The 15,592-nt window shown below is 40.2% G+C and overlaps 1 protein-coding gene across 5 annotated transcripts in view; it reads left to right on the forward strand.

The window, feature by feature from the left end:
• Window positions 1-15,592, forward strand: part of filip1l (filamin A interacting protein 1-like) — a 287,603-nt gene that overhangs the window by 97,711 nt on the left and 174,300 nt on the right. For 2 of the 5 annotated variants that reach the window (XM_036128076.1, XM_021312267.2), the window contains exons 2-4: window positions 11,221-13,094; window positions 13,184-13,289; window positions 14,315-14,406. The exons of 2 other annotated variants lie outside the window; for them this stretch is intronic. The gene's annotated coding sequence lies outside the window, so the exon portion shown is untranslated. The remainder of the gene's footprint in view (window positions 1-11,220; window positions 13,095-13,183; window positions 13,290-14,314; window positions 14,407-15,592) is intronic. One more of the 5 variants, XM_021312269.2, reaches the window with a different exon arrangement.

Here is a 15,592-nt window from a genome sequence, read left to right on the forward strand (position 1 = left end):
TGGGAGAAATATGATCCCGCTTGTTGATTTTCATCAGAACTCTTGCTGCAGCATTTTGAATCAGCTGACGACTTCGAACTGCATTTTGTGGACTTCCTGATAGTAAAGAATTACAATAGTCCAGCCTTGAAGTAACAAATGCATGGACCAGTTTTTCAGCATTACTCCTGGTCAGAATGTTTCTAATTTTGGCGATATTCCGGAGGGGAAAAAAGGAAATTCTGGAAACCTGTTTAATATGGGATTTAAATGACATGTCTTGGTCAAAAATAACACCAAGATTTTTTACTTTATTACCAGAGGCCAAGTTAATGCCACCCAGATTAAGTGATTGGTTAAGAAGTTTATTTTTTTGAGGACTCTGGCCCAAAGATTACAACTTCGGTCTTGTCAGAATTTAGATGCAGGAAATTTAAAGTCATCCAGCTTTTGATGTCATCAAGACATGACTGCAGTCGAAGTAACTGATTGCATTCATCAGGATTTATGGATAAACATAGCTGAGTATCATCAGCATAACAGTGGAAATTAATCCCATGCTGTCTGATAATTTTGCCGATCGGAAGCATATATATAGTAAAGAGAAACCCTGTGATACTCCACAGGTGAACCTAGAGTTTGAGGAAGATTAATTATTAACATGAACAAACTGGAATCTGTCCGACAGATAAGATTTAAACCAGCCTAATGCTTTCCCCTTAATCCCTACAGTATGTTCAAGTCGTTGTAGGAGAATATTGTGATCAACTGTATCAAATGCAGCACTGAGATCTAACAGGACAAGTACAGACACAAGTCCATTATCTGAGGCCATGAGAATATCATTAGTGACCTTCACCAGAGCTGTTAATGAGCTCTGAAGCCTGACTGAAACTCCTCAAGTAGGTCATTGCTTTGTAAATGTTCACAAAGTTGATTAGCAACTACTTTCTCAAGAATTTTAGATAAGAAAAGAAGATTAGATATAGGTGTGTAGTTTACTAACTCATCTTGATCAAGAGAAGGTTTCTTAAGTAAAAGTTTAATAACAGCTACTTTAAAAACCTGTGGTACATATCCATTTACTAAGGATAGATTAATCATGTCTAAAATAGTGCCACTGATCAAAGGGAATATGTCCTTAAACAACTTGGTTGGGATGGGGTCTAACATACAGGTAGAAGGTTTAGATGAAGCTAAAATTTTAGATAGCTCAGAAAGCTCTACTGCTTCTAAACAGTTCAGACACTGCGCAGGTTCTAAAGATTCCTCCAATGCTGCCTCACTTACTGAGGACGAGGTAATCATGTTTGGGAGGATGCCAATTATTTTATTTTTAATGGCATCAATTTTATTTATGAAGAATCCCATAAAGTCGTTACTACTAAGAGCCAAGGGAATGGATGGATCAACAGAGCTGTGGCTCTGGGTAAGTTTGGCAACTGTACTAAAGAGAAATCTAGGATTATTTTTATTCTCTTCAATTAATGATGAAAACTATGCTGCTCTAACTCAGCGAAGGGTCTTGTTATACAACAATAGACTGTCCCTCCAGATTAAGTAGGATTCCTCTTGGTGTGTAGAGCGCCATTTTCTCTCCAATTTCCTAACATTGTGCTTCAAGGAACGCAGCTCTGAATTAAACCAGGGAGCCAGCTTCCTGTGAATAATCACCTTCTTTTTCAAGGGAGCTACATTCTCTAATGCAGAACGCAATGTGGAAGTCACACTGTTAGCAAAGGTATCGATTTGTGAATGAGAAGAAACAGCATTGCTGCCATCTACAGGGCATTTCTGCAATACTGAGGATATTAAAAAGGGGACAGACTCTTTAAGTTTTGATACAGCATTATCCGATAAAGATCTACTATAATGGAACCCTCTTTTGGGGTGGAGAACTCAGTTAGATTAAACTCAAATGTTATTAAAAAATGATCAGACAAAACAGGGTTGTGAGAGAATTCTGTTAATTCTTGACAATCAATGCCATATGTCAGAACAAGGTCTAAAGTATGGAGCCGAGAGTGCATCGGATTATGCACATTTTGAGCAAAACCAATTGAATCTAGGATAGTTTTAAAGGCTACACTAAGGTTATCACATTCAGTGTCAACATGGATGTTAAAATCACCCACTATAATAACCTTATCAGTATTTAACACCAAATCAGATAAGAAATCTGACAACTGATCCAAAAACTGAGTGTAAGGGCCTGGTGGACGATACAAAACAACAAACAGAAGAGGTTTTACTGCTTTGCAGTTTGGATGAGGGAAACTGAGGGTTAAATGTTCAAAAGAACTGTTATTATTAGTTGGCCTGGGACTAATTAATACATCAGACTGAAAGATAGTTGCCACTCCTCCTCCTCCTCTTCCCACAGATCTGTGAATGTGGAAATTTGAATAACTGGAGGGAGTTGACTCATTTATACTAACGTAGTCCTCTTGTAGCCAGGTTTCTGTGAGACAAAACAAATCAATCTGATTATCAGAAATCAATTCATTAACTAACAAAGTCTTTGGAGGGAGAGACCTTATATTTAATAGACCACATTTCATTCTTTTATTTTTGGTTCAAAGTGATCCATATGGATTTGTATTAGATTTTTATGATTTGTTCCTTTTAGATCAGTTGTTGATCTGTTAAGTTTTGGCCGTGGGAAAGACACCGTCTTAATAGGGTAATGGGTGGGTAACAGTACAGAAGCTGCAGAGAGGTGTGTTAAACTATGGCTCTGCTTCCTGGTCTGGACCATGGGTTGTCAGCATTTAGGAGAACTAATAAATCCGGCCAGATTCCTAGAAAGAAGAGCTGCATCATCCAAAGTGGGATGAATGCCGTCTCTCTTGATCAGACCAGGTTTTCCCCAGAAAGTTCGCCAGTTATCAATATAGCCCACGTCGTTTTCTGGACACCACCTAGACAACCAGCAGTTGCATGACGACATGCGGCTAAACATGTCACCACTGGTAAGATCAGGCAGGGGACCAGAGAAAATTACGGAGTCCGACATTGTTTTAGCAAACTCACACACCGAAGCAACACCAACTTTGGTGACCTCTGATCTGCATGACCGGGTGTCATTACCGCCAGCGTGAATAACAATTTTGCGGTATTTACGCTTATCCTTAGCCACTAGTTTTAGGTAGGATTCTATGTCGCCCGTTCTGGCCCCTGGTAGGCATTTAACTATGGTCCCTGGTTTCTTTAGTGCCACATTTCTTATTATGGAGCTGCCCATAATTAAGGTCGGCTCCTCAGCGAGACTGTCGCTGAGTGGTGAAAATCTATTAGAAACGCAGACGGACTGGTGGTGACCTGGGGGCTGGGATCTAGAGCTATGCTTCCTACGAACCGTCACCCAGCCAGCCTGCTTAACCGGCTGTTCGAGTGTGGCTGTTGGTTCGCTATGTGAAGTTACTCTTTGTGGCTCCGCGCTAGCAAAGGAGCGGCTATTAGCTGGTTTTTCAACAGCACGGAGCTGGGTCTCCAATTCTGACACCCTCGCCTCCAAAGCTACAAAAACACTACATTTATTACATGTACCATTATCACTAAAGGAGGCATAAGAATAATTGAACATCTGACACAGAGAGCAGCAGATAGAAGACTTAGTCAGAGACGGAGAAGCCATTATGAGGCTAAGGCTAGGCTAACGCTAGGCTAAAGCTAGGCTAGAACAAACCGTGTGGAACACGAGGAGTTCCTAAACGTGATGAGCAGCCACACAAAATGTTTTAAAAGTGCTTATGTTTGGAAACAGATGTTACAGCAAAGAGGTTTAAAGATAAAAAGCGAGAGAGCCTGGAGCAAAAATCCGTCGTTCACACAGCAACAACAGGAAGTGACACAATACGCCTTACCGCAAACAGGAAGTCAGCCAATCAGTCGTTACGGCCAAATGTAATTAACGTGACTGACATCAGAATTGTCTGAAACTTGTTGAGCCACATCTGGGGGTATTCTACTATCATGCTGAAGTGGAATCATCAATTGATTATCTATGGTTTAGTTGCTAGAGCTACAACAACTTTGTTAATTATTTCTAAATATATACTGATTTCAAATGGCTCTTATTTTGAAATGCCATATCAGAATTTGCTGAAACTTATTCAGCCACATCTGGGGGTGTTCTACTATCATGCTGAAGTGGAAGGATCGATTGATTATCTACAGTTTAGTTGCTGCAGTGGCAGCAACTTTGGTCAAAATTAGTTAATATATACAGATTTCAAGTAGCTCTTATTTTTAAATTCCACATCAGAATTGTCTGACACTTGTTGACTGACATCAGGAGGTTTTCTTTTGTCATGCTGATCTAATAGTATTCACAGAAAACGTCCAATTCTGTAGCAACATTTACAACAATACAGGTCAAATTGAGTCAATGTAGAGATTTTTAAATGCCAATATTTTAAATCCCAAATGACTTCTGGAGATCATGATCTATCATCTGTAAGTGAAAGTAGTCACCTGGAAAAAAAAAGGTTGTTTGAGTAGTTTTTGAGGCTAAAGAGTGTGACCAAAGTATATATTTCCATTTTCTCCAGCAGACTAGAATAATAGAAAAAATGACACAAAAAACATGTCATATAACTGATGTAAATGTGTAAAAACACTTGGTCTATAAACGGCTAACATGCTGCTTTTATAAATGTGTAAAAACACTTGGTCTATACACGGCTAACATGCTGCTTTTATTTTTAAAAGTAGTCTCAGCCGATGTGAGGACATTAAACGTAGTGATTCACGTTTTGAATGGTGAACGGTGATAAAAGTACCTGCTCCGAGGGAAAGGAGGGGGGGGGAGCAAGCGCTGAGGCACAGAAATACGGTGCATGTAGTTAAAAAATGCAGAATTAATAAAAACGAAACTTATAAAGAGACCAAGTGGCGTTTTAAACTGCATCTGGTTAGCAGAACTGTTATGATCCAGCGTGCAGCCATGACTGGTTCTGAATGAATCGGTCATCTGGCAAAATCTGAGCCACTTCCCGAAGCAGTCACGTGGTACAGCCGGGCAGCGAGGCTTCGGACGTCATCGTTTTCGGCTCCTCCCCTAAATGAAGCAATCTTCGATACACGTAACATCACTACAGGTTATCCTGTTGAGTTTATGGATGAGTCCCCTCCTGCAATATTCTGTTTTTGTTTGCTTATGGATTTTTGACTCCCTGGTCTCCAGAAACCTGAGCCATTCTGCCTGTCTGTTCCTATTTCACCTGGCCTGCTGGACTGTTTCTTTATCTGCCGTCTTTTGTTTCGACGGTCTCTTTGGCTTTTTCCTGTTTTTGATATTAGTTAATAAAAGAACATGATCTGAACCTCTGCTGGACTGGCTGAATTCTGGGTCCCATGCTCTCTGATCATTACAAGTATCACATAACATAAGACTGATTCCTCTATAAGAGGAGCATTCGGTCGGGGGTTTGTTTGGTTTTAGTAAATGAGTTATTGTAGCCAACATCAGTGAGTCTGGGAGTATTCCAGCTTTATATGATTCCTCATACATGTTGAAAACTGGTGGGATTAATTTATTTTTAAATGCTTTATAAGATTCTATTGGGAGTCCATCAGGACCTGGTGTTTTACCACTATTCATGTTATCTATTGCTTTAGATAGATATTTTATTGTTAAAGGACTATCAAGAATTGTTTTATCTTCCTCTGAAAGGGTTTTAAATTTTAATTGATTAAGAAATGCAGCTTGTGCTTCTTCGTTTCCAGAGTATTCAGACTTTTATTCAAGATTTTATAGAATTCTATTAATTTATTATAAAACTATTCATTTATTTCTGAAGGGTTTGTAATAAAAGGGTCCAATTTCGATTTTATGCTATTAATTGTTCTTTCTGCTTGCATCCGTTTTATCTTCCAGGCTAATAATTTACCAGCCTTTTCTCCTTGATCATAAAATGCTTGTTTAGTCCACATTAAGTTTTTTGCCACTTTCTCTGTTGTTAATCTATCACATCTGGTTCTCAAAACAGTCAGTTTGTGTAATTTTGTATGATCATTGCTCTGATAAAGTTCTACTTGGCTGGATTTAATTTGTCTCTCTAATGAGTTTACCTCTTGGTTATATTGTTTATTTTTATTACTGCTATAGCTGATGATTTCTCCTCTAATACAAGCTTTTAAAGCTTTCCATTTAATACTAGCTGTCATTTCACCTTTATTCATTTCAAAATATTTGTCAATGCAAGTTTCTATTAATGTAACAAATTTTGAGTCTTTTAGCAAAAGTGTCTGCATCCTCCATTGTTTCACCCCTTTGATTGTATTGTGATCACTAATTACAATACTATTGTACAAGCAGTTCTCCACGTGAGGCAATTACTCCACAGAGATGAGAAATCAATACGCAAATGGGATTGTGTGAGCTAGAATAACATGAAAATTCTTTGTTACTTGGGTTCCTTGTTCTCCATACTTCATTTATTCTTAAATATTTTATATAATTAAGGAGTATTTTCCTGGTTTGTGTATGACTGGTGTCAATTTGGGTAGATTTATCCAGACTTGGGTTCAGGGTGCAATTAAAGTCCCCTCCTATGATATAAAGTCCCTCCAGGGTTGACAAGGTTAGGAATACATTTTCATAAAAGGATCATTGTTAGGTCCATAAATATTTATGAAATTTAGTTTTAATGTTGAAATTAGGGCTGGGCAACGATTAAAATATTTAATCGCGATTAATCGCCCTGATTAATCGCGATTAATCGCGATTAATCGCATTGTATTTACAAACTCCAAGAATGAATTCAAAAGTAGTGTAAAGAGCACTTTTATTTTAATGTTCTGCTGCCATATGAACAAAATTGTTGTAACATTTGTAGCACTTATTTTATACTGGATATTTTCAACCCATCTATTGAATTTAGTGCACTAGTTGATCTTTTCTTCATAAGAGAACAGCAAGCACTGCAGCCAAAATATGGCCTTTTTTGACCTGCTGTATATTAGCCAGTCCCTAAGCTTGATGTATCATGAAACTGTTGACCTTTTGGGTTTTGTGTTTTTTATTTTATTATTACAATTAAATAATGATAATAATAATAATAATAATAATAATAATAATGTTCAGTGTTTTTTCGCTAATCCACCTCTTATATATTTCAATCCTTATGTAATTTTGTCTGTGTTGTGTGCACCTGCCTGTTGCTTTAATCCTATAAATTTCCCCGTCGTGGGATAAAAAAAGGATTAGCTAATGTTATCTTATCTTAAATAACACTTTTTAATATATGTACTGGGTTCTTTCAAGGTCTTAATTACATGTTATGTGTGGGCTCCAGTAACATCCATCCATCCATCCATCCATCCATCCACTGATCTACCTGGATGTTCCCTGGAGGACTGAAACGCCTCAGTCTGAGACGTCTGTGGGTCTGTCGGGGCAATGAGAGAAGTTTCGTCTCCTCTCTCCGTTTCTGGGGCTCGACGTTTTCATGTTTTTTCACGTGCTTAGATAAATTTGTTGTGTTTCCACTGAAATGAACCGGCTTTTTACAAAACATACAGCTTGATTTAATTTACGGTATTAAAATAAAGCCAAACGGTGCTACTTCCCCTGTTCATGTTTTTTCGCTGCTGCGGTCTCTCTCAGCTGTTTGTGTGTTAAGTTTGTGTGAGAGCTGAGCGGGCGGGCCAGGCTGAGCCTGCGTGCTGATTGGCTGGCGCCGCTGAGCCATGTACGAGAGGGGAGGGGGAGCGGGAGAGTGCTGCTGTGAGTGCTGACTGACACTGACTGAAAGCATGTGAGCAACATGCGTTAATGCGCGATAAAATAAATATCGCCGTTAATAGTCTAATGAATTAACGCGAAATTAACGCGTTAACTTGCCCAGCCCTAGTTGAAATGCATCCTTGCACAATAAAATATCTCCCACATGGGTCTTTAATTGATCTTTATAGTTTGAAATGGTATTGACTTATGTATAAGAATAATACCTCCTCTGGCGTGGCTGGTAAAGGAAGAGTGATACACCTGACCCTGCCATCTTTTGGTTATCCAATGTATTTCTGGCTCCATTAAATGAGATTCTTGTAGTAAAATTATTTTAGATTAAAATTTTTTTAGTCGGTCCAATACTTGTTTCAATTTAGTTAGCTTCCTTATTCCTCTGACATTCCAGCTTGTAACTTTGATATTTAAAATATTTTCTTTGGTTGTCTTCTCCATATCAGATTATTAAATTTACTGTTAAACTAAAATAAAGTAGGTAAAGATGGTACTGAAAATGCAGGTATGTACATTCATTCACACATTAGACCAGGGGTCGGGAACCTTTTTGACTCAGAGAGCCATGAAAGCAAAAAATCTGTAAATTTATTTCAGTGAGAGCCAATAGGGTAGTTCACGCGTGACGTCACATGTGACGTCACGCGTCACGACGTCCGCGCTACTTCCGGGTCCCGCTTGTAGGCAAACACAGGACTGTTCTCGCATTCTATCATTACAAAACGGGTGAATTAGAGCGTGCTTTTAGTTAGTTTATTTTCGAAATGTAAACAGTGCCTACGACTTGTTGTGCTCCCGGTTGCACACAGAGGCATTCCAAATCGTTGGATGTACGTTTCTTTCGTTTACCGAAGGACGATGAAAGACAAAAGAAATGGATATTTTCAATGAAGAAGGACCCATGCACACGATCCCAGTCGACTGGGGGAGCCATCACACCCCGACAGAATGTGCAGTCTACACTTCATCTCCGGTAAAATACAACTTAATTTTGCACTGGTCATTGTTCTACTGAAATAGCGGCGGAGGGGAGGTGGCGATCGCTAGACGGGGCCGGGAGAAGCAGAGCCGCAGACTGCAGCAGCCTGCTGCAGTCTGCGGCTCTGCTTCTTCCGGCGGCTGCATTACGCCTGGTTTACGCGCGCCAGTACTTCTGTGTTTCCGCTGCAACGTTGCCGACACCTTCACCCATTTTAATAAGACAAAAACACCTAAATAATCCTTTGTGAACAATTTTTTTAACCTACCGGGCGGGTCTTCCTCTCTGCTGATGAGCGGTCTGTGTCCGTGAACATCCATCCATTTTCTGATCCGCTTAATCCCTCATGGGGTTGCGGGGGTTTCTGGTGCCTATGTCGCGATATCAACCATCAACTTACTCTTAAAACGATCTTGTGATGTTATCTAAAGAAGAAAAATACGTCGAGAACTTGTCGTTTCCTTTGTTTGCGCCCGCCTTCTGCCTTCCAGTCCGGCGCGCATGCGCGAAAAACCCGGATGAAAACAATAGCGGTGATATTTTGTTTTATCTGCGAGCCAGATGAAATTATCAAAAGAGCCATAACTGGCTCGCGAGCCATACGTTCCCGACCCCTGCATTAGACCGTACAAGATACAGAACTAGTCGTAAACAACCCCCAATGTGAAATGCCCCCCTGCCTGAACCAATTATATGGAGGACGTTGATCCACACTACTGAGGAGCAACTAGTCAACGTGACCTCTCCTAAACTCCACACAGCAGACAGTGTCTAATTATAAAAATAAAATATCCATAACCCTTGATAGAACAGTGATAACTTATCCAAGGCTTAACTTTAAGCATTAATTCCAAAACAGTTCAAATTAGACTTAGAATACGTGAGCACATAAAAACAATCAGTTATGTTTATATGAACTGCCCATTAACTTAGAACTTATCCTGCTTATGTTCCTGTCGTTGATCAGTTCTATTGGAGCAGGAATAGCCAAATAGAATGTCTTATCTGTTTACCTGTTTCTTAACCAGCTTGTCTTTCATGACTCACTGATGAGAAGCAACCGCTGTGCTTATTTTGGAAGATTCTTGTAAAATTGTTCAGCTTCTTGAGGTGTTGAGAAGAGATGGATCTTTCCACCGTGGAGGATAGGAAGTTTGCAGGGGTTGTGTTGGAATCCGCTGAATGCACTGATATCAACAAACAGCTTCACCACTGGTTGGAACCCGCGTCTGATCCGTATTGTCTCCGCAGATAGATCCTGTGCAAACATGATTTTGGCCCCGTCTTGTATAATATCTCTTTTCCTTGCCTCTCGGTACACAAATTCCTTCTTCGCGAACTTTAAGAAGCAAATCAGAACTGCCCTGCTATGGTTAGGTTTCCCGGATGCTGGTGTGCGGTGTACCCGCTCCAATGTAAATGACTTGTCCAGTGAGAGCTCCAGCCATTTTGGTAGCATGTTGCTAATAAAGTCAAAACGTGGTTGCCTTCCCTCTGCTCCTTCTCGAATGCCAAAGATACGCAGGTTCTTTCACCTTCCTCGGTTTTCCAGGTCATCTGTTTTGGCCTCAAGAAGCTGGATACTTTTCATAGCTGAAGTCAACGATGTTTCTGTTTTTCCAAGCAAACTTTCTACTTCGGCAATGCGAGCCTCTGCCTCCTCCATATGGGCCACCCCCGTTTAATAGGTCTTGTTTTATCTCAGACACTTTAGCCTCCAGTGCATTCATAGCACTTGCCATTCCAGTCAGTCTTTCATCTACACTATCCAGCTTGACTCCAAAATCCGACTGGAATGATCTTAGCTGTTCCAGCACCTCAGCTATGCTAGTGTGGTAATGCGCCATGTAGGGTTGGCCACTTAAGGGACGGGGTTCTTATTGGCTGCCTGCACTCGCGGTCAGGCCATAAAAAGCACTGTCTTGGTTGCTGTTCCCCCTGTTCAACTTCTCGCGAGGGCTTGCCCCCCGGCATTCACTTCCGCGTTTGTCTGCAGCCCGCAGCAGTACGGACCCGTGCGGAGACATGTGCGGACCGAGGAGCCACTCCACGTCTTAACGGCTGCAGTGATTGCTTCCCCTGCTTCTCTCTCTGCATGGCTTGCATGTTGTTTTAGTGCCTTGAATGACGCTGCTGTTTTGTCCTGTCTGGGTGCTTACGGGAATGCTTGCGTGCTGATAGCGCGTATGCTAGTGCCATTGCCATGGTTACGCGTGGTGCTGGACAGTACGGTGTAGTGCCATATGGTGTTGGCTCTGGTCGGTGCTCCTTTGACACTGTCAGTTGTTCTCTTTATACAAAGACTGTTCACCCGTAGTGAAGCCAAGGACTACCCACGTGGATACAGCGAGCTCTGATCGGGCGAGCGCTGTCTTTTCAGTGGACATTTACAACACGTAACCCGTGACGGGTTACTGGGAGAAGTGCAATATATTTTATTTATTTTGTACTGTGCATCTATTGTAAGTCCATGTGTCCTGAGATTAATTCTTAACATTGTTTTGTCTGGTTTCAGGGGCTGAGAGCCCAACCTGGTGGCGGTGGTGGTCCCTCTGGTGGTGGTATTTGACTTTGCAGTGCACTGTAAGTGGTGGTGTGTTTTTTGTGTTTTGTGTAGCCCCTCCTTGGTTGTCCACGTCCCAGAACGGCCTCAGTCCCCTGTTGGTGTGTGTTTTAGCCAAGTGTTTTATATTGAGAAGCAATCATTTTATTAACAAACTGATGAAATAAAAGATTAATTACTTTTACTATTGGATTGTGAGTTTCAATAAACAAGTGAACTGGATCAGTGTCTGCGGCCCTTCTTATGTATCTCGCACCTGTGCGCCTTAGGTTCAGTGCTCCCCACTTTATATTCCCCAGGTGCAATTCATTGGTTTAACCCTGTATGGTGCTAGTGTTAGAGTACCAAGTGTACTGCTCGTGCTACACTAGCCATATTAGCGTCTTCACCGCATGTTGGACTCGATGTTGTTTTGGTGGCTGTCTTGCGTCCTCTTGTAAAAAATTCGCACTGTTTCACAGACAAAGCTTTAGACATATCAGTGTTGTATCTTTCAAACCTTACTTACAGCTTTTACAAGGGTTTTTAAAATATATTTCGAACACTGTCCTCGGACTTATTTACTATGCTGCCATCCCAGATCCCGGTCACGTGACCCCCCCCCCCCCCACACACACACACACACACACACTTTTCTTACTATTTAATTGTTTAATTAAAGTTGCATATCTTTGCATACCATTTAATCGCGAGTCCAATATACAATAGTATTGTGGCAAAGAAAACTTTTGCCAGAACTCCTCTTTAGACATTCTAGTTTTTCTAGCTAATGATTGGAAAATCTATAGAACTGGAAGGAAGTGGAAACTTGGCCAGTAAATCTGGCCCACTATATATTGGTAGGGTCCAGCTTTCTCCTCACCTTTTAGTTTACAGGTAATGAATGCTCTCTAATTTTAGCCATTGGTTTGTAAACCAGAGTCTGCATCACAAGCAAAAAGGACTCAACTCAGTAGTAATCGAGTGGTAGATATTGAAGATTAATACAGTTTTTCTGCCTAATTTATGACTCGAGTCATAAATTATGACTCGGGTCATAAGTTGCTCTGCAGTTGCCACTAGTCTGCTAATGATCATTTCCACTTAAACTCAGATACAATTTCCTTCTGGGATTATTAAAGTATGTCTGATTCTGATTCTGATTCTGAGTGGAGGAATGCAGCCACACCAAAAAGTTTTACTACATTAACAGCCTGAATAAAAACATAAATAATGTAATTTATTGCATGTATACTCATTAAATTAAGAAATCTTGATTTTAATTCAGAATACTAATTGGGAAGAATGTTTGCAGCCATTCTGCATGGCCACATGTAGGCTGAGTGGAGCTCTGTGCCATAAACATCTATCTGCATTTTGATAAATCTTTGTAAAGCATCAGCCATTATGACATCTCTATATAAATAAAGCAACAGATTGCATTTTTAAGGTTATTTTTTATAGTATTGTAAGCAATACTAAGAAAGGAATAAAAACACAAAAACAAAATAACAAATGGGATACAAATTGTGGTATGGACTTAACATTTAAAAGTAAGTCGATTTCAACATCAAGCAAATGAAATGTTCTCCAGGTAGGTCAGTGAAGGTCCCATATGTCCTATTCCCAGTTATCAAGCTCATGATTTGTCTAGATGAACTCGGACAGAGCACACACACATAAAGCTTGTTGTAAGTATTTCAAGTTATGGATTGTAGATGACAAAAAACAGAGACAGTTACCAGACGGGAGATGAAGTGTGCAGGAGTTGGCTGACTGGAACGGACCGGAGATGACTGACAGGATCTGGAGGACGGACTGCTGAAAACCCCGTGGTGCAGCATTAAGTGAGTTCCTTGGACGCCGGGGCAACAGTTAATCCAAAACTGAGCTTCACAGAGTTCCTTGGACTCATATGCTGCAGTAAATCCCACAGGGCAGCAGATAGGAGTCCGGAGGTGCTGGGCTGCTGCGGAACCAGGACTGCAGACTAGAGGACATTGAAGACGAAGGAGCAAAAATCCAGCAGCGCAGCATAACAGGTACTTATCTTGGCAGACGAGAAGCAAGACGTGACGGATAAGAACTGGACTTAACAGTAGTGATGGAACATCTGAAGCCAGGCTTCGAGGCGTGTACTGAGTAAAAAGGGGGCGTGTCAGATGAAGCCCCGCTTCGGAGCTTGTGTCTTAAAGAAGAAAATCACGTGATCAACAACAAACGAGGCCTCGCATTACATCTGGCACGTCATGGCTTCATTTTGCGTATCATTTTTCAAAATAAAAGCGCAATGACCCCTGTTGCTTTGTGGGTGATGTCATCCGCTGACGAAGAAACCGTTGATAGATTTTATTACAGGCTCAAGGTCCAAATAAAAAATAAATAAATAAAATAAACGAATAAAAGAATGAAAAGTACAATAAAAAAAAACCTTTTTCAAAATCTGAAACAGTGAAAAAAAGTTCTGTTCCTAAATAAAAACAAATCTAAAATCCAGAAATTTCTAAATTTTCTTTTGTTTGATCAGGAGATACATCAGAATCACAAACCAAAAGCAGACTAAAAGCCATTGGAAGAGGCAAACTCTATGTGTAACTTAATATTAAGAACCAGAACTAGAACTCCCAGGAAGAGATGATTTTAAACAAATTCTGTTTTTCAGGAAGCAAGTTTCAAGCTCAAAGCATACAGAGTCTGACCCAACAATCACTCAATTCCCAATAAACTAAAGTAACACTTCATTGTCAAATAAGTCCATGACATAAAAAAACACAATACAACCACATTGGCTGCAAATCATTTTATTAATTAAAACATGACAATTAAATATGATTTAAATGATTATCCTCTTGCTAAACATGAGTTTGATGAAAACTTTGTGACAATACTGCATTTACTAATTTTTGGAAGTATGATCCAACTAAGTGACAAGGCTATTACAGTTTCACCAGCAGATGTCACTAGTGAATGATGAATGAAGCATCGAGTAAAGAACCTTTTTCCAAAGCAATGTGTTGGAAAGCTTCATTGCTTCATGAGGCTTCATTTGCCCATCACTACTTGACAGGCTTGGAGATGAAGGAGACTGAAGCGAACAGGACTTGACAGGCTTGGTGTTGAATTGACTGAAGACGAGCCGGCGACCAGGAACAAACTGAGGTGAGTTTTATAGTGGTGTGAGCAGGTGGAGCCAGTCCATAGTTAATTACAGCCTGACAGGTGCTCCTAATCAAGGCTGCACTGGGAAAGAGGGAGGCAGGAAATGTTCAGGGTGCCAGCCAGGCTGCACCATGACATTTATAATGTATTAACATTGCAACCTTCAGTCTAGTGGTACAAGTTTCACTGCCATTAAAAAGATGCCAATGTGCACATCTACTCCAATTCTTCTGTCAAAATACATTGACATCAGTATAGCTTTCCCATTTCCTTCAACATTTATTGAACTGTTCCATTCTAATGTTCTAGAAAAATGTAAATTTCTCAATTTTATACATTTCCTTTGTCATTTAATTTTTTCTTCACTGGAGGGCTGCTTCACTTGCCACTTTCTGGTAACATCTTTTTCCCCAGCTGCTAACAAAATAATAATTATCTATTACTGAAGGCAAAGGATATCATATTTCCCAAGTAAATAGTAATAAAATCATATTTCAGTGTAACCCAATTATCTGTGTAATTACTTCTACAACTTCAATCCAATATGGCTGGGTAGCAGGGTAACTCCAGAAGATGTTAAAATGATCAGTCACCAATTCTTCGAGCTGTTTCCTACAACAATAAAACTTAGAGCAGTGGTCCCCAATCCTGGTCCTCGAGGACCGGTGTCCCTGCAGGTTTTACATGTGACCCTGATCCAACACACCTAACTTACTTCCCCAGTGTGCTGTCAAGTTCTCCAGAGTCCTCCTAATGACCTCATTATTTGACTCAGGTGTGTTGAAGCAGAATAACAAATAAAAGTTGCAGGACACCGGCCCTCGAGGACCAGGATTGGGGACCACTGACTTAGAGTGACCCTTCTACCTTTAGCTTTAGTTTTGGGGTAATAATACGAAATTTAAGATTTTTCCCTCAAGTAACATGTACTAGGTACCTCTGATATGACAGTCTTAGTTTCTTTTTGACTTTTTATTTATTAGTCAATTAGTCTTTAAGTGTTCGTTAACATGAATCTATTTTACAACCAAATTTCTTTTAATCTTAGATTCATATGCATCAGTTAAGGTTTTTCTTTTATTGATTTCATCCCCAGGTCTCATGTTACTATTAAAACAGAATCTAACTTGGAGATATCAGAGGAATTTATAACGAACAGAACTGGAAGACTCAGAATTCAACCAGA

This window comes from Fundulus heteroclitus, chromosome 24 (genome assembly GCF_011125445.2).
Source record: "Fundulus heteroclitus isolate FHET01 chromosome 24, MU-UCD_Fhet_4.1, whole genome shotgun sequence".
Classification (NCBI taxonomy): domain Eukaryota; kingdom Metazoa; phylum Chordata; class Actinopteri; order Cyprinodontiformes; family Fundulidae; genus Fundulus; species Fundulus heteroclitus.